Source organism: Callithrix jacchus, chromosome 8 (assembly GCF_049354715.1).
Source record: "Callithrix jacchus isolate 240 chromosome 8, calJac240_pri, whole genome shotgun sequence".
In the NCBI taxonomy this organism is placed as follows: Eukaryota; Metazoa; Chordata; class Mammalia; order Primates; family Cebidae; genus Callithrix; species Callithrix jacchus.
Window position 1 is genome coordinate 73,863,993 of NC_133509.1, and position 18,758 is coordinate 73,882,750.

Below are 18,758 nucleotides of genomic sequence, written 5' to 3' on the forward strand. Positions count from 1 at the left end.
TCAAACTTAAAATATCTTCTGAAATCTAACTGAACAAATCAAACCCATTTTCCCTTTGTGAGTGAGGTTAAAATGAATGCCATTGAATCACAAAGCCCAGAAAACGTAGCTGTTATTTGGTTTGATACCACTACTCATCAGTGTAGAGGAGACTACAGCTTGGTAAAAATAAACGAGAGGTATCATCTGGGAATGTTTTTCTTAAATGCCTTTCTTTGTCTCACCTAGCATGATTTTTTTTTTTTTTTTTTTAACAGAGATGGGGTCTCCTCACCCTGTTGCCCAGGCTGGTCTTGAACTCCTGAGCTCAGGTGATCCTCCCACCTTGGCCTCCAAAAGTGCTAGGATTACAGGTGTGAGCCACCATGTTCAGCCAATCTTTTCAAAAATGGGATTTATATAATTAGGAAATATGATACTCAAATGCTTTCCAACTCTGCTTTCCATGGCCAGTTGACTACCCTATTCAAATTTGTAACAGCTGCCACTCCTTGCCATGACTGTCCCAAAATCTTTGTTTTTGTTTTTTTTTTTTGTAACAATTAGCAATGTATTTTGTAGTACTTTTGCTTATTGTCTGCTTCCTGATAGAATGCAAGCTCCATGAAAACAGGAATTTTTAATTTATTTCCCCCCATTGTTCTATTACACATACCTAAAATAGTACCTGTGCAAAACAGGTTTTCAGTATTACCAATGAATTATGACAGGTCTCTAACATGGCTTAAGTGACTTGGTCTCTGTCTTTCCCACTTTCTTGCCTCTCTTCCAGCACATCCAAATATATTTGTTTGAAACAACGAGCCAAGTCAGATCCCGAAGTTTGTCCTCATTTTCTTCCAAATAATGGAGACAACAGTTTCTGTGACCTTTTTTTAAATAAATATTTTGTGTACGGTGCAGCTAAAGGGTGACCAGAGTGCTGCTTGTACATATTAGATCTGAAAAGGAGAATGGAGGCATCGAAATTATTTGAGGCTCTTTGTCAAATTACTCAGCCTTTTTGGAGATTTCCGATACAGCCCACCCCCTTTAAGGATCTTTGTTGACTTAGTGAACTAATGTTGCCTCTTTAAGTCTCTGTTTTGATGATGGGGAAGAAAGTTACCTAGGAATCAAGATGATATAATGAAGTTTAAAAAGGGCTTTGTCTTCTAATTCCTTAAATTATGTAAATTTAGTTGCCTTACCCTCAGACTTCTTTTTAATCTAGGTACCCACTCTCAAACCACATTTTTTTCCTCCAATTTTCTGTATTAGACCTGCCATTTTTGATGTTCTGGACTCTACGTCAAACAATCCTGACCTTTCCAAAAATTGGCTTTTTGACAGCCAGCACATTCACTATAAGGAATGATCTTTTATTGTGGAATTCAGTATCCCCTGGTGCCCCAGAGTGAAATAGGGGTGAGTGGGGAATGGGCCACAAAATAAATGCACCCTTCAAATTTAAGTATTCTGTTAATGCCTGTTGGGCCTTTGTTCTCACAGCCCTGTGTGTTTCTGTTACAGGTACGTATCTGCAGAGCAGTTTGTTCAAGGCTGCTGACCTTTGTGTTAGAAATGCAAAATGCATATAACTCAAGACAATTGCAGGTGGGCAGGAACAAAGGAAATACAAAATGTGGCCAGGTGCAGTGGCTCACGCCTGTAATCCCAGCACTCTGAGAGGCCAAAGCCGGCAGATTGCTTGGGGTCAGGAGTTCTAGACCAGCCTGGCCAACATGGCAAAACCCCGTCTACTAAAAATGCAAAAATTAGCTGGGCATGGTGGCAGATGCCTGTAGTCCCAGCTACTTGGGAGGCTGAGGCGGGAGAACTGCTTGAACCTGGGAGGTGGAGGTTGCGGTGAGCCAAGATTGTGTCACTACCCTCCAGCCTGGGCAATAGAGTGAGACTCTTGTCTCAAAAATAAATTAAAAAAATACACAATGTTCTCGTGCAAATTATGTGATAATTGGATCACCAGGGAAGGCTCTGCAGGTGAAGTGACCTGGAAGAATAAAGAAAGGCTATTTAATATCTCTGAAGCATATGTTGTATTCCAGGCACTATTCTAGTTACTGAGTTACAACAGTGAACAAAACAAAAATTTCTGCCTTCATAGAGCCTGCATTTGCGGGAGGGACAGAAAAGGGCCAAATGAGAATGATATATGTCACGGAAAGTAGGGAAGGAAGGTTAGGAGTACTGAAATGGGATGGTTTTGCAGTTTTAGGTAGAGTGGTCACCAATGCCTCGCTGAGGTGACATTTAGAGATCAGGTAAAGATGCAGGCCATTTGAATATCTGAGGGAAGAGAATTCCAAGCAAAGGAAAAATGAGACTGGTCCTTTCTAAACGGCAAAGAACGCTTGTGGCTGGAGCAGTGTATGCAAGGGAGGAAAATGGTAAAGTAGTTCAGAGAGGTTATAGTCAATTAAAATGGCTGAGGATTTGCTACAGCTGGAGAAACACAACAAACCTATGGTCTTGAACTCAAGTTGGATAAATATCCACAACCAAAATGAGTAACTAAGGCCCAAATCTCAGTCATTGAGATTTATTGAGCTAGCTTGAGGGCATGTCCAGGGGAAAAAAACAGCCACAGATATATCTGTGAAACAAGTTTTTTTTCCAAAGAGGTTCTCAGAAGGTTTAGTATATATATATATATATATTTTTTTTTTTTTTGGAGATGGAGTTTCACTCTGTCGCCAGGCTGGAGTGCAGTTGCGTGATCTTGGCTCACTGCAATCTCCAACTAACTGGTTCAAGCGATTCTCCTGCCTCAGCCTCCTGAGTAGCTGGGATTACAGGCATGTGCCACCACACCCACCTAAGTTTTTTGTATTTTTAGTAGAGACGGTTACACCATGTTGGCCAGGATGGTCTGGATTTCCTGACCTTGTGATCCACCGGCCTCAGCCTCCCAAAGTGTTGGGATTACAGGCGTGAGCCACTGGCGCCCAGCCATACATTTTTACCTGAAAAGTCTGGAGGGTGGGAGGGTGGCAGTGAGATGAATGATTACAGAGTTATGAGACTTCAGTTAGTGCCCAGTAAATCTACATTTTACATAAGGTAAGGTGAAGAAAAGGAGATAGAGGCAGAGGGGTGAAGGACTGATTAATACTATCTTTATTTTCTACCTGGAGAAATAAGCTAGTAATTGACATGATCAATGGGGAGTCTTAAAAGGGCTGGTTTCTGGTTTAGCCCTTGGGGAGAAAAGCCTAATGGCAATTGGTGAGGGAGTAGGTATAATGAGGCATGTTGGAACTCTAATCCCTTCATGGCTGCAAGCTCAGTTTCTAAGGTTTCTCTGGGGTCTCCTTGGCTAAGATAGGGTCCATTCAGTTGGGGACTTAGAATTTTATTTTTATTTCTCAATGTAAAACCACAATTGGGCAGGTGCAGTGACTCTTACCCCTGTAATCCTAGCATTTTGGGAGGCCAAGGTGGGTAGATCCACTTGAGCCCCAGGGGTTTGAGACTGTCTGGCTAACATGGTGAAACATGTCTCTACCAAAAAACAAAAATTAGCCAGGCATGGTGGCGGGCACCTGTAGTCCTAGCTACTCTGGAGGTGGAGGTAGGAGGATCACCTGAGCCTGGGAGGTTGAGGCTGTGGTGAGCTGTGATTGTGCCACTGAACTGGCTGACAGAATGAGACTGTGTTTCAAAAAAATAAAAAGTATTTTTTTAAAAAACCATGCTTGGGCACATCATAATAAAACTTTTGGAAACCAAATAAAATCCCAAATGTATGTAAATTTCTAATTATCTTCTTGTTATCTATTTCTAGCTTAATTCCAGTTTCATTAAAGAGCATTCTCTGTATAATTTCAATCACTTAAAGTTTGTTGAGAGTTGCTATTGATTAAGTTTGGAAACTTCAGGCATGTGGCCCTGAAAAAAATGTTGATTCTGTAGCTATTATATGTAGTTTAGTTTGTGCCAATCAAGTCAATTTTATTACTTCTATTATTCAGATTTTTTATATCCCTACCAAGTCTTTGTGGGCTTGTTCTATCAGTTACCAAGGGAAGTATGTTAAAATCTCCCACTGTGATTTGTGGCTTATCTTTCTCCTTTCTATTTTTTATTTTACTATTTTGAGGCAATTATAGTAGGTGCATATACATTTGAAATTGCTTTATCTTCCTTGTGAATCCTTTTGGAATTTTCAGATGTCTATTTCAAACAAGGCTGTTGTTTTGCTTGCCATTAGTATAGCTACCTAACCTTTCTTTGGGATAATGTTAGTATGGTTTCTCTTTTCCACTCCTTTTACTTTCAAGCTTTCTGTAATCCTTCTAGTAATAGTGTGTCTTATAAGCAGGTTTAAAAAAAAATTAGGACAGCCTTTGTCTTGACATAGTCTGTTTAAATTTAATTATTGACACATTTAGGTTTAAATCTACCATTTTACTAAGTGCCTTTTTTTTTTTTTTTGACACGGGAGTCTCATTGTCCACCCAGGTGGGAGCGCAGTGGTGTGATCTCAGCGCACTGCAATCTCTACCTCCCAGTCTCAAGTAATTTTCTCCCACCTCAGCCTCCTGAGTAGCCAGGACCACAGGCCTGCACCATCACGCCCGCCTAATTATTTGTATTTTTGGTAGAGACAGGGTTTCGCCATATTGGCCAGGCTTGTCTTGAACTCCTGGGCTCAAGCAGTCTAATTAAATACATCCACCTACTTCATCCTCCCAAAGTGATGGGATTAGGGACGTGATCTACCAAGCCCCAGATATTTGCCCCCACCCAACCCCGCCCCGCCTTTTTTTGCCTATTTTGTGTTTTTCTTCCTTCGAAATGGATGAATAATTATTTCTTTATTTATTTATGTATTTTGAGATGGAGTGGTGCTTTACCTCAGGCTGGAGTGCAGTGGTGCAATCTCAGCTCACTGCAACCTCCACCTCCTGGGTTCAAGCGATTCTCCTGCCTCAGCCTCCTGAGTAGCTGGGACTACAGGTGTGTGCCACCTGGCTAATTTTTGTATTTTTAGTAGAGATAGGGGTTCCCCGTGTTGACCAGGATGGTCTTGATCTCTTGACCTCATGATCCACCTGTCTCAACCTCCCAAAGTGCTGGGATTACAGGCATGAGCCATCGTGACTGGCCATGAGTTAATTATTAATCTGTGATTCCCCCTCTGTTAACTTGATACTTGTGCATTCTTTTACTGTTGCTTCAGTGATTCTCATTTTTCTTAGAATTTACAACACACATCCATGCATGATGCAAAACCCTTAGAACATTTTACTCCATTTATGCTACTTTTTCTATGTAGTTTCTCTACTCATATGTTAAGCCTCACAATACATTATTATTGATCTATACAACATTCAGTATTCATTTATTGAATACTGCTTTTTAACATTGCTTTTCATACCTTCTTACATCTCTGAATCTTGCTCTGTTGTCCAGGCTGGAATGCAGTGATGCAATCTTGGCTCGCTGCAGCCTTGATCTTCTGGGCTTGAAGCTCCCAAAGTGTTTAGATTACACGGATGAGCCACCACACTTGGCTACTTATGATTTTTTTATTGTGAGAACATTCAAAATCCTTTCTTCTAGCTATTTGAAATATACAGTGCAACCTGGACAACTTGGAAAAACCCCAACTCTACAAAACACACACACACATACACACACACACACACACACTCACAAATTAGCTGAGCATGGTGGCATGCATCTGTTGTCCCAGGCTGAGGTGGAAGGATCGCTTGAGCTCAGGAGGCGGAGGTCGCAGTGAGTCAAGATTGTGCCATTGCACTCCAGCTTGGGTGACAAGGTGATACCCTGTCTCAAAACAAAAAGCAAAAAACAATGTGTTGTTGTTAGCTGTAGTCATCCTACTGTGCAATAGAGTATCAGAACTTAGTCCTCTTATTTAACTGTAACATTGTATCCATTGACCAAAACTCCTTCCATTTACCCCTTCTTCCTATTCTCCCCGATCTCTGGTAACCACTATTCTATTCTCAACTTCTATGAGATCAGTTTTGTTTAGATTCAACATATGAGTGAATGAGGTCATGTGGTGTTTGTCTTTCTGTTCCTGGCTTATTTCATTTAAGGTAATGTTCCCCAACAATTGCAATGTTGTTGCAATTGACAGGATTGTATTCTTTTTTATGCCTGAATAGTATTCCATTGTTTATACATGCCACATTTTCTTAGCCTTAAGAACATCTTTTAGAATTTCTACAAGAATTTCTTATAGATTGTGGATCTTCTGGTGATAGTATCTCATTTTTCTGTTTGTCATAAAATTACTTCACCTACCTTTGTGAAGGATATATTTGTTTGGTGTGGAGTTCTGTTGGTGAATATTGTCTTTCTGTGCTTTGAATTATTGTTTTAATTATCTGTTTTCTGCATTCCATTGTTTCTGTTGAGAAGCCATGTAACAGTCTCCTCTGAAAGTAATTTAAACCTTTTCCCTGAAGGGAGATGGAGGCAGGGAGCAGATGAAATACTGCAGGCCAGAAGATTTCATTAATTAATTCAAACAGACATTCTATAACTAACCATACTTTAGAGATGGACTTCTAAGTTATTTACAATTTTTCAATATTATAAGTAATTTTGGAGCATATATCTCTTCCCATGTGTAATATATCCTTAGAGTAAATTCATATATGTAAAATTGATGGGTCAATGAGACATTTCAAGCATACTGGAAATTTATACAAATTTATAAATTTACCTGCTACTGACTATAGAGGAGGTTGCTTTTTCTTCTCCATATTCTTACCAACATGGATTCTGTCAACTTTATTTATTTGAGGTTGAAAAGAGCAAGCTTCTAAACAAATTTTATACTTTTTTTTTTTTTTTTTTTTTGAGACAGAATTGTGCTCTTGTTGCCCAGGCTAGAGAGTAGTGGCACAATCTTGGCTCACTGCAACCTCCACCTCCCAGGTTCAAGTGATTCTTCTGCCTCAACCACCTAAGTAGCTGAGATTATGGGTGCCCGCCAGCACACCCATCTAAGTTTTGTAATTTTAGTAGAGAAGGGGTTTCACTGTGTTGGCCAGGCTGGTCTTGAACTCCGGACCTCAGGTGATCCGCCTGTCTAAGCTTCCCAAAGTGCTGGGATTACAGGGGTGAGCCACTATGCCTGGTCTTCTACATTTCTTTAATAAAGAGTCAAACATGTTTTCTAGCACATTTATAGGGTTTTTTGTTTTACATTTAATTGTTAATATCTGAAATGTATTTAGTTGTTAAAGAAAGGAAAGAATGGCCAGGTGAGGTGGCACATGCCTGTAATCCCAGCACCTTGGGAGGCCCAGGTGAGCAGATAATAATTTTCATTGTGATTATGTTGCCTTGATAAATTAATTTAGAACTAATCAACATCTTTAGAATATTGACTCAATAGAAACAAGTATAATTCTGCATTTATTCTAGCATCTATATTCTGGAGTAAAATTTTATAGTTTTCTTCATTACGTCTTGTATATTTTTATTAAGTTTAGCCCTAGAGTGTTTTTGCTAAAACAAAATTATTTGCTATTGTGAGCAGAATATTTTTATTTTTTTTTGATTTCCACCTATTTGTAGTTTATGTATAGGAAATTTTAAAATGTTTTTCCAGTTTTCAGGAAGCTCCTTTGTCTACCTTTTGTCTACAGTGGAAACCTCTGTGACTATTTTCTGAGCCATGCTTTACTGGATCACAGTTCAAGAAAAAGTGAGGCACTTCTCCAGGAAGACAAGAAAATTTCTTTTTGTGGTTGGACTTATAAAATGTTGGAATGGTAAATCTGTCTTTGTCCACTCTGGCTGCCATAACAAAATATCATAAACTAGGTAGCTTATGAACAGCAGAAACTGTCCAGGTGCTGTGGCTCATGCCTTTAATCCCAGCACTTTGGGAGGCTGAGGTGGTGGACACAAGATCAGGAGATTAAGACTATCCTGGCCAACATGGTGAAACCCTATCTTTACTAAAATACAAAAAAAAATTAGCTGGGAGTGGTGGTGGGCACCTATAGTTACAGCTATTTGGGAGGCTGAGGATCGCTTGAACCTGGGAGGCAGAGGTTGCAGTGAGCTGAGATCGTACCACTGCACTCCAGCCTGGTGACAGACGAGACTCTGTCTCAATAAATAAATAAATGAACAAACAAACAACAGAAACTTCTCACAGTTATGGAGCCTGGGAAGTCCAAGAACAAGACAAGATTAGATATCTGGTAAGGGCCCACTTTCTTACAGATGGTATGTTCTTGCTGTGACCTCACATAACGGATGAGAAGTCTCTCTTGGTCCTCTTTTGTAAGGTAACAGAGCCACTCAAAGACCTCACTTTCTAATATCATCAATTCTGGGGGCTAGGATTTCAATGCATGAATTTGGTAAGGGGTGGGACATGGATATTCAGATCATAGCAAAGTCTTAATTCATTAATATGTAATTTTTCACCTGGTGTGGCTCACACCTGTAATTCCAACACTTCCAGAGGCTGAGGCAGGTAGATCACTTGACCCCAGGAGTTCAAGATCAGCCTGGGTAAAATGGCAAAACCCGATTTCTACCAAAAAAAAAAAAAATTAACCAGGCATGGCGGTGCGCCTATAGTCCTTCCCCAGGCAGGAAGGTCACCTGAGCTCAGTAGGCGGTGGTTGCAGTGAGTCATGATTGTGCCACTGCACTCCAGTCTGGGAGACAGAGCAACACTGTCTTAAAAAAAAAAAAAGTGTAGTACGCCATTAATTACAAAATAAATATATATATTAAAATATGTTATTTTCCCCCTAAAACTGTTACGAAAAATGTTTTGTTGACTTATATCAGGCAGTCTTCACAAGTCAATCCAATTCCATAACCTTAAAAAATACATTTATTGATTTTTAAAAAAATTTTATGAGACAGGATCTCTCTCAATCTCCCAGGCTGGGGTGCAGTGGCAGGATCATGGCTACTACAGCCTCAACATCCTGGCTCCAGCAATCCTCCCACCTCAGCCTTCCAAGTAGCTGGGACCTACAGCTGTGTCTCACCACGCCCAGCTATTTTTTTTTTTTTTTTTTTTTTTGAGAGGGGTTCTCACCATGTTGCTCAGGCTGGTCTCAAACTCCTGAGCCCTGAGCTCAGGTGATCCTCCTGCCTTCGCCTTCCAAAGTGCTGGGACTACAGACATGAACCACCATGCCTGGCCAAAAAACAGTTTTATTGTTAAAAGTTTTAAACATATGAAGGCAGAAGAAATGTTAAATGAACCTTTGTGTACCTGTCACTCAGCTTTAACAATTATCAGCTCATTGCTATTTTTGTTTCAACACTCCAATATTCCTCACCCCCCCCGCCCCCCCCCCACACCCTTAGTCTCTGCTACTTGAATCATTTACAAAACTTTTTGATGGCCTGGGTTTCCTTGCCCACTGGGGCAACTAGCCTCTTTTCACAATGTCTATTTGGTCATGAAGACAGTCACATATTACTATGCCATGTAGTAGGAATACATTGGTCCCACTCCTCTTTTCTTTTTTGTTCATTTCTTTCTCTACTGAGTTGCAACAAACCTGAGGCATTAGATATTGTGCTACTCTTTGGTTTACCAATCTTTAGATGACACTGTGAACAGATCCTGACATGGTAGATGGGTTAATTTGAACAACTCTCAGCTAAACAGCAAGGGGGAGGGGACAAACTGAATGCCAAACATCCCCATTCCCCATCCCTGCACATCTGAAGAGAAGGGGAAAAGACAGTTGACACTACTATGAGCTCTGTGTGCTGCCTCCCACCTCCGTGAGTTAGATTTACAGAAGACTTGCAAAGAGATCATTGAATTCAAAGATGTCAGTTTTTTGAAAATAAAATATAAAAAGTACTCAGTGACATTTTTATTCTCAGCTGTAAGTTTTGTTAGGAAATACATGGAAGACAAGAAAGATACTGCTTGATGCATCTATCACAGTGTTACACGTAGGAAATGGCTGCATTGCTGCACTGCTGTTCTGCCTTTCGAGAGAGCTCTGGCACAGGATGTGGGTCCAGGGGCCCAGCTCTGCTTGCAGTAACTCCCCCTTGCCCTGTTCTGCTCTGCAGGGCCACTAAGGCCCTGGGACACTGCGAGTGCTAGAGCTACAGACCGTTTGGATGCAACATGGAGTCCCTCAGGTGTATAGACTCTCTTGTTAAAGATTAACTGGAGATCTTCATGGTGGATGGGAGGTTGAACTAGATTGCAGCTCTGACTCTGATGGACAGAGTGTTTAGAGGCTTGCATAGTGAATTTAACTTCAAATTGATTGCAAGAACAAACCAGCAATCCTGAGAGGACCCACAGACCCTCTGAAGGAAGTGGACTGCTCCTGCAGGACCTTGGAGACATCCCAAATATTGTGAGTGCCCCAACTGCGGAAGTGGGAAAGGGAGATTCTCTACTCCTGAACACATACCCCCTCTGGAGAAACTGAAGGACTGTTTGCAGGAGAAGTTTCTGATCTTACCTGGAGCTGAGTCAATTTAGAGAGCCCAGCAAAATACAAGTGTAGAGGAAGCAGCAGGAAAGGCCCTGGGAACTTGCTGGGTCCCCAAGCAGGCCACTCTTGCCTGGCACTACAGGAATCTATCAGGAGAGCAGGCAGAAGAGTGAGGGAAACCACCACAGCGAAATGGAAGTCTCCAGCTCAACTTTGTGACAATTTGAACCTGGTGAGAAGTCTCCTGGCCAGAACTCGGGAGGGCGTGAATCTGGTGTGCAGACTTCACAGACAGGGGAAGAACTAAAGCCCTTTTCTTTTGCAGCAGGGAGGCAGGTAGCCTGGGGCAAGTTCTCAAGCCCAGCTCACCCACTTCCTGGAAACAGACTTGGGGATGTTAGGGGGGTACATGGTGGGAGTGAGAGCAGCCCTTTGGTTTACATGGGAGATGGGTGAGGCCTGTTACTGCTGCTTTCCCCTACTTCTCTAACAACCTGCATGACTCAGCAGAGGCAGCCATAATACTCCTACGTACACAACTCCAATGACCTGAGAACCTCACCCCATCCCCCACAGCAGCTGCAGCAAGACGTGACCAAGGAGAGTCTGAGTTCAGACACATCTAGCCCTGCCCCACACCTGATAGGCCTTCCCTATACACCCTAGTAGCTGAAGACAAAGGGCATACACTCTTGGAAGTTCTAGGGCCCTGACCTATCCGTTCCTCTTCATACTACCACAGCTGATGCTCTCTGGAAAGCGCCACCTCCTGGCAGGAGGCCAACCAGTACAAAAATAGAGCATTAAACCACCAAATCTAAGAACCCTCACAGAGCTCATTGCACCACCCTGCCACCTCTGCTGGAACAGGTGCTGATATCAATGGCTGAGAAACCCATAGATGGTTCACATCACAGGACTCTGCAGACAACTCCCAGTACCAACTCAGAGCTGGGAAGACATGCTAGGTGGCTAGACCCAGAAGAGAGCCAACAATCACTGAAGTTTGGCTCACAGGAAGCCACATCCATAGGAAAAGGGGAGAGTACTATATCAAGGGAACACCCCATGGGACAAAAGAATCTGAACAACAGCCTTCAGCCCCAGACCTTTTCTCTGACAAAGCCTACCCAAATGAGAAGGAACCAGAAAACCAACTCTGGTAATATGACAAAACAAGGCTCTTTAACAACCCCCTCCCCCACAAAAAATCACACTAGCTCGCCAACAGTGGATCCAAACCAAGAAGAGATCCCTGATTTACCTGAAAAATAATTTAGGAGGTTAGGCTCAGAATCGCTGCCGCCATGGCCAGTCAGTTGCAGGGGATTTGGCAGCTGCTGCAGGCCGAGAAGGTGTCTGAGGCCCGCAGAAGAAAGAACCAGAGGCTGAAGCAGGCTAAAGCAGCAGCTAAGGCTGAAATTGAACAGTACCACCTGCAGAGGGAGAAAGAGTTCAAGGCCAAGGAAGCTGCGGCACTGGGATCCCATGGCAGTTGCAGCACCGAAGTGGAGAAGGAGACCCAGGAGAAGATGACCATACTCCAGACCTACTTTCAGCAGAACAGAGATGAAATCTTGGATAACCTCTTGGCTTTTGTCTGTGACATTCGGCCAGAAATCCATGAAAACTACCGCATAAATGGATAAAGAAGAGAGAAGCACCTATTCTGTGGATTGGCATTTTAGATGCCCTCATGGAATATGAAGCTTTAGTACAGCTCTAGTTATCTTCTTATGAAATGGCGTTAAATTATTTCCATATATTATGTAGTAGGTCTTTCCACTTTTTGGAGAATAGCAAATCTAGCTTTTTTGTACAGACTTAGGTTACCTAAAAATTTCATCTTTTTACCTTATATTTCTTAGGAATTTTATGGGTATATGTTGTCTTTTTTCCTATGCCTTTGGCTCAAGCAACATGTACATCAGTGTTGACTTTCTCTTTCTTAGATCTAGTTTAAAAGAAAAATCACAAAACAATTCTTTGAAGAAAGGAAGGGATTAAATAATTTTTTCCCCTAATACTTTCTTGAAGGTCAGGGGCTTTATCTATGAAAAAGTAGTAAATAGTTACTTGTACCCTGTGTGAAGCTGTAGTCAGCCTTAAAGTAGTCCATTCTTGCTAATGGTTAGAATAGTGAATACTAGTGTAATTGGGCTACTTTTAGTTTCTCTTAACCAAAATTACTAGATGATAGAATTCAAGAACTTATTACATGTTATAACTTGGTGTAACAATAATCATTTAAAAGTAAAGACTCTTTTTTCTGCAAAAAAGAAAAAAAAAAAAAGAATTGAGGAGGTTAGTTAGTAAGCTAATCAGGGAAGCACCAGAGAAAGGTGAAACCCAATACAAGGAAATTCAAAAAATAATGCAAAAAGTGAAGGAAGAAAAACTCAGGGAAATATATAGCATAAAGAAAATCCAATCAAAATGTTATGAAACATTGGACAAACTTATAGAAATGCAAAATGCTCTGGAGAGTCTCAGCAATAGAATTGAACAGTAGAAGAAAGAAATTCAGAGCTTGAACACAAGGTCTTTGAATTAACCCAATCCAACAAATACAAAAAAGAATAAGAAAATATGAACAAAGCCTCCAAGATGTCTGGGATTATGTTAAATGACCAAATATAAGAATAATTGGTGTTTTGTGACCAGCTTGGCCAACATGGTGAAACCCCATCTCTACTCAAAATACAAAAATCATCTGGGCATGGTGATGGGTTCCTGTAATCCCAGTGACTCAGGAGGCTGAGGCAGGAGAATCACTTGAACCCAGGAGGTGGAGGTTGCAGTAAGCTGAGATCACACCATTGCACTCCAGCCTGGGCGACAAGAGCAAAACTCTGTCTCAAAAAAAGAAAAAATAATAATAAATGTTCCTGAAGAACAGAATTCTAAAAGCTTGGAAAACACATTTGGGGGAATAATTGAGGAAAACTTCCCCAGCCATGTTAGAGGCCTACACATCAAAATGCAAGAAGCATAAAGAACATCTGGGAAATTCATCTCAAAAAGATCATTACCTAGGCACATTGTCATCAGGTTGTCATCAGGTTATCTAAAGTTAAGATGAAGGAAAGAATCTTAAGGGCTGTGAGGCAGAAGCATCAGGTAACCTATAAAGGAAAACCTATCAGATTAACAGATTTCTCAGCAGAAGCCTTATGAGCTAGAAGGATCTGAGGCCCTATCTTCAGACTCCTCAAACAAAACAACTATTAGCCAAGAATTTTGTATCTAGTGAAACTAAGCACATGGAAAAATACAGTCTATTTCAGAGAACTAAATGCTGAGAGAACTCACCCCTACCACGCCGCCACTACAAGTACTACTAAAGAGAGCTCTAACAGGCTGGGTGAGATGGCTCATGCCTATAATCCCAGTACTTTGGGAGGCCGAGGCAGGTGTATCACCTGAGATCAGACTAGCCTGGGCAACATGGTGAAACCTCGTCTCTACTAAAAATACAAAACTTAGCCAGGTGTAGTGGTGGGTGCCTGTAATCCCAGCCACTCAGGAGGCTGAGGCAGGAGAATCACTCTGCTGGGAGGCAGAGGTTGCAGTGAGGCAAGATTGTGCTGTTGCACTCCAGAGAGGCTACAGATCAAAACTCTGTCTCAATAACAAAAACAAAAAAATCTTAAAACAAATCCTGGAGACACATCAAAACAGACCCTCTTTAAAGCATAAATCCCATAGGACCTATAAAACAAAAATACAAGTTAAAAAGTAAAAACAAAAACCCAAGGTACACAGGCAACAAATAGCACAATTAATGCAATAGTACCTCACATCTCAATATTAACATTGACTGTCAATGGCCTAAATGTTCCACTTAAAAGATACAGAACTGCAGAATGGATAAGAACTCACCGACCAACTATCTGCTGCCTTTAATAGACTCACCTAACACATAAGGACTCACATAAACTTAAAGTAAAGGGATGGAAAAAGGCATTTCATGCTAATGGACACCGAAAGCAAGCAAGGGTAGCTATTCTTATATCAGACAAAACAAACTTTAAAGAAACATCAGTTAAAAGAGACAAAGGGAGACATTGTATAATGGTAAAAGTTCCTGTCCAACAGGAAAATATCACAATCCTAAACATATATGCATCTAACACTGGAGTTCCAAAATTATAAAACAATTACTAATAGACCTAAGAAATGAGATAGACAGCAACACAATAATAGTGGAGGACTTAAGTATTCCACTGATGGCACTAGACACGTCATCAAGACAGAAAGTCAACAAAGAAACAATGGATTTAAACTATACCTGGGAACAAACGGACTTAACAGATATATACAGAACATTGCATCCAACAATCACAGAATATACATTATATTCAACAGCACATGGAACTTTCTCCAAGATAGATCATTTGATAGGCCATAAAATAAGCCTCAATAAATTTAAGAAAATTGAAATTGTATCAAGCACTCTCTAAGACCACAGTGGAATAAAACTGGAAATAATCTCTAAGAGGACCTTTCAAAACCAGGCAAATACATGGAAATTAAATAACCTGCTCCTGAATGAGCAATGGGTTAAAAATGAAATCAAGATGGAAATTAAAAAATTCTTCAAACTGAACAACAAGGGTAACCTAACCTATCAAATCCTCTGGGATACAACAAAGGTGGTGCTAAGAGGAAAGTTCATAGACCTAGATGCCTACATCAACAAGACTGAAAGAGCACAAACTGACATTCTATGGTCATACCTCAAGGAACTAGAGAAATAAGAACAAACCAAACCCAAACCCAGCAGAAGAAAGGAAATAACCAAGATCAGAGCAGAATTAAATAAAATTGAAACAAACAAACAAACAAAATACAAAAGACAAATGAAATAAAAAGCTGTTTTTTGAAAAGATGAACAAAATTGATAGCCCATTAATAAGCTTAACCAAGAAAAGAGGAGAGAAAATCCAAATAACCTCATTAAGAAACAAAACAGGAGATATTACAACAGACACCACTGAAATACAAAAGAGCATTCAGAGTTACTATGAACACCATTATGCACATAAACTAGAAAACCTAGAAGAAATAGATAAATTCCTGGAAAAGTACAACCCTCCTAGCTTAAATTAGGAAGAGTTAGATATCCTGAGCAGACCAATAACAAGCAGCAAGATTAAAATGGTAATTTAGTAACTACAAACAAAAAAAAGTCCAGGACCAGATGGATTCATGGCAGACTTCTACCAGATATTCAAAGAATTGGTACCAATCCTTTTGACACTATTTCACAAGATAGAGAAAGAAGGAACCTTCTCTAATTCATTCTATGAAGCCAGCATCACCCTAATACCAAAACCAGGAAAGGACATAACCAAAAAAGAAAACTACAGACTGGTAACCTTGATGAACATAGAAGCTAAAGTCCTTAACAAAATACTAGCTAACCAAATCCAACTATAATCCACCATAATCAAGTGGGTTTCATACCAGGGATGCAGGGATGGTTTAACATATGCAAATCAATAAATGTGATACACTACATAAACAGAATTAAAAACAAAAATCACATGATCCATCTCAATACACGAAGAAAAAGCATTTGACAAAATCCAGCATCCCTTTATGATTAAAACCCTCAGCAAAATCAGCATACAAGGGACATATCTTAATGTAATAAAAGCTATCTATGACAGACCCACAGCCAACATAATACTGAATGAGGAAAAGTTGAATATATTCCCTTTGAGAATGGGAACAAGACAAGGATGCCCACTCTTACCATTCCTCTTCAATATAGTACTGGTAGTCCTAGCCAGAGCAATCAGATAAGAGAAAGAAATAGACCAGTGGCTCACACCTGTAATCCCAGTACTATGGGAGGCAAGGAAGGGTGGATCATGAGGTCAGGAGTTCAAGACCAGCCTGGCCAATATAGTGAAACCCCATCTCTACTAAAAATACAAAAGTTAGCTGGGAGTGGTGGCAGGCACATGTAATCCCAGCTTCTCGGGAGGCTGAGGCAGAGAATTGCTTGAACTCAGGAGGCAGAGGTTGCAGTGAGCCGAGATTGAGCCATTGCACTCCAGCATGGGTAACAGCGAGACTCCCTTTCAAAAAAAAAGAAAGAAAGAAAGAAAGAAAGGGCATCCAAGTTGGTAAAGAAGAAGTCAAACTGTCCCTGTTTGCTGACGATATGATCGTTGGCCTTGAAAACCTTAAGGACTCCTCCAGAAAGCTCCCAGAATTGATAAAAGAATTCAGCAAAGTTTCTGGATATGAGATTAATGTACACAAATCAGTAGGTCTTCTATACACCAATAGCAACTAAGTTGAAAATCACTCACCCCTTTAGAATAGCTGCAAAAAGAAAAAAAAAATTTAGGCATATACCTAACAAAAGAGTTAAAAGGCCTCTACAAGGAAAACTACAAAACACTTGTGAAATAAATCATAGGCAATGTAAACAAATGGAAACACATCCCATGCTCATAAATGGGTAGAATCAATATTGTAAAAATGACCATACTTCTAAAAGCAATCTACAAATTCAACGCAATCCCCATCAAAATACCACCATCATTCTTTACAGAGTTAGAAAAAACAATTCTAAAATTCATATGGAACCAAAAAAGAGTCTGCATAGCTGAAGCAAGACTAAGCAAAAATAACAAATCTGGAGGCATCACACTACCTCATTTTAAACAATACTATAAGGCCATAGTCACCAAAACAGCATGGTAAAGGTATAAACATAGGCACATAGACCAATGGAACAGAATAGAGAACCCAGAAATAAACCTAAATACTTATAGCCAACTGATGTTCGACAAAGCAAACAAAAACATAAAATGGGGAAAGGACACCCTTTTCAACAAATAGTGCTGGGATGATTGGCTAGCCACATGTAGGAGAATGAAGATGGGTCTTTATCTCTCACTTTATACAAAAATCAACTCAAGATGGATTAAGGACTTAAAGCTAAGACCTGAAACTATAAAAATTATAGAAGATAACATTGGAAAAACCCTACTAGCCACTGGCTTAGGCAAGGATTTCATGACCAGAAAACCAAAAGTAAATGCAATAAAAACAAATATAAAAAGCAGAGACCTAATTAAACTAAAGAGCTTTTGCGTAGCAAAAGGAACAGTCAGCAGAGTAAACAGATAACTCACAGAGTGGGAGAAAATCTTCACAATCTCTACATCTGACAAAGGACTAATATCCAGTATCTAAAACAAACTGAAACAAATTAGAAAGAAAAAAAAAAATCACATTCAAAAGTTGGCTAAGGACAGGAATAGACATTTCTCAAAAGATGTAATAAAAGCCCTCTGTGACAAACTCACAGATAACGTAATATACAAATGGCCAACAAACATGAAAAAATGCTCAACATCACTAATGATTAGGGAAATGCAAATCAAATGCACGATATGATACCACCTTACTCCTATAAGAATAGCCATAATTTTAAAAACTAAATAAAAAAAAAACTCCGTAGATGTTGATGTGGATGCAGGGATCAGGGAACACTTCTACACTGTTGGTGGGAATGTAAACCAGTATAGCCTCTATGGAAAACAATGTGGGGATTCCTTAAAGAACTAAAAGTAGAACTACCATTTGATCCGGCAATCCCACTACTGGGTATCTGCCCAGAGGAAAAGAAGCCAGTAGTCAAAAAAGACACTTGCACATGCATGTTTATAGCAGCACAATTTACAATTGCAAAATCGTGGAACCAACACAAATGCCCATCAATCAACAAGTGGATAAAGAAATTGTGGTGTATACACACACACACACACACATATATATACATATATATCCACCATATATGGAATACTACTCAACCATAAAAAGAAATAAACAAACAGCATTTGCAATGACCTGGATGAGATTGGAGGCTACTATTCTAAGTGAAGTGACTCAGGAATGGAAAACCAAACATTGTATGTTCTTACTGATATGTGGAAGCTAAACTATGAGGACGCAAAGTCATAAGAATGATACAATGGACTTTGGGGACTTGAGGGGAAGAGTAAGAGCAGGGCAAGGAATAAAAGACAACATACATGGTTCAGTGTATACTGCTCAGGTGCACCAGGATTTCACAAATCACCACTAAATAACTTACTCATGTAACCAAATACCACTGTACCACAATAACTTATAAAAAATATAATAATAATTAAAAAAGAAAAGAACAAATATAAAAATCAAAGAAATTAAGAAAAATTCTATAATGCTTCATTTGATCTAGAAATATTCATATGAATTTATGATTTATTTTTCTTTCTAAAATTCACATACTTCCTAGGTTTGTCTACTGAAAGG

The 18,758-nt window shown here is 39.9% G+C and overlaps 1 pseudogene; it reads left to right on the forward strand.

Moving 5' to 3' along the window:
- Positions 1-11,724: 11,724 nt before the first annotated feature.
- LOC100385372 (ATPase, H+ transporting, lysosomal 13kDa, V1 subunit G1 pseudogene) lies at positions 11,725-12,332 on the forward strand (annotated as a pseudogene).
- Positions 12,333-18,758: the final 6,426 nt, after the last annotated feature.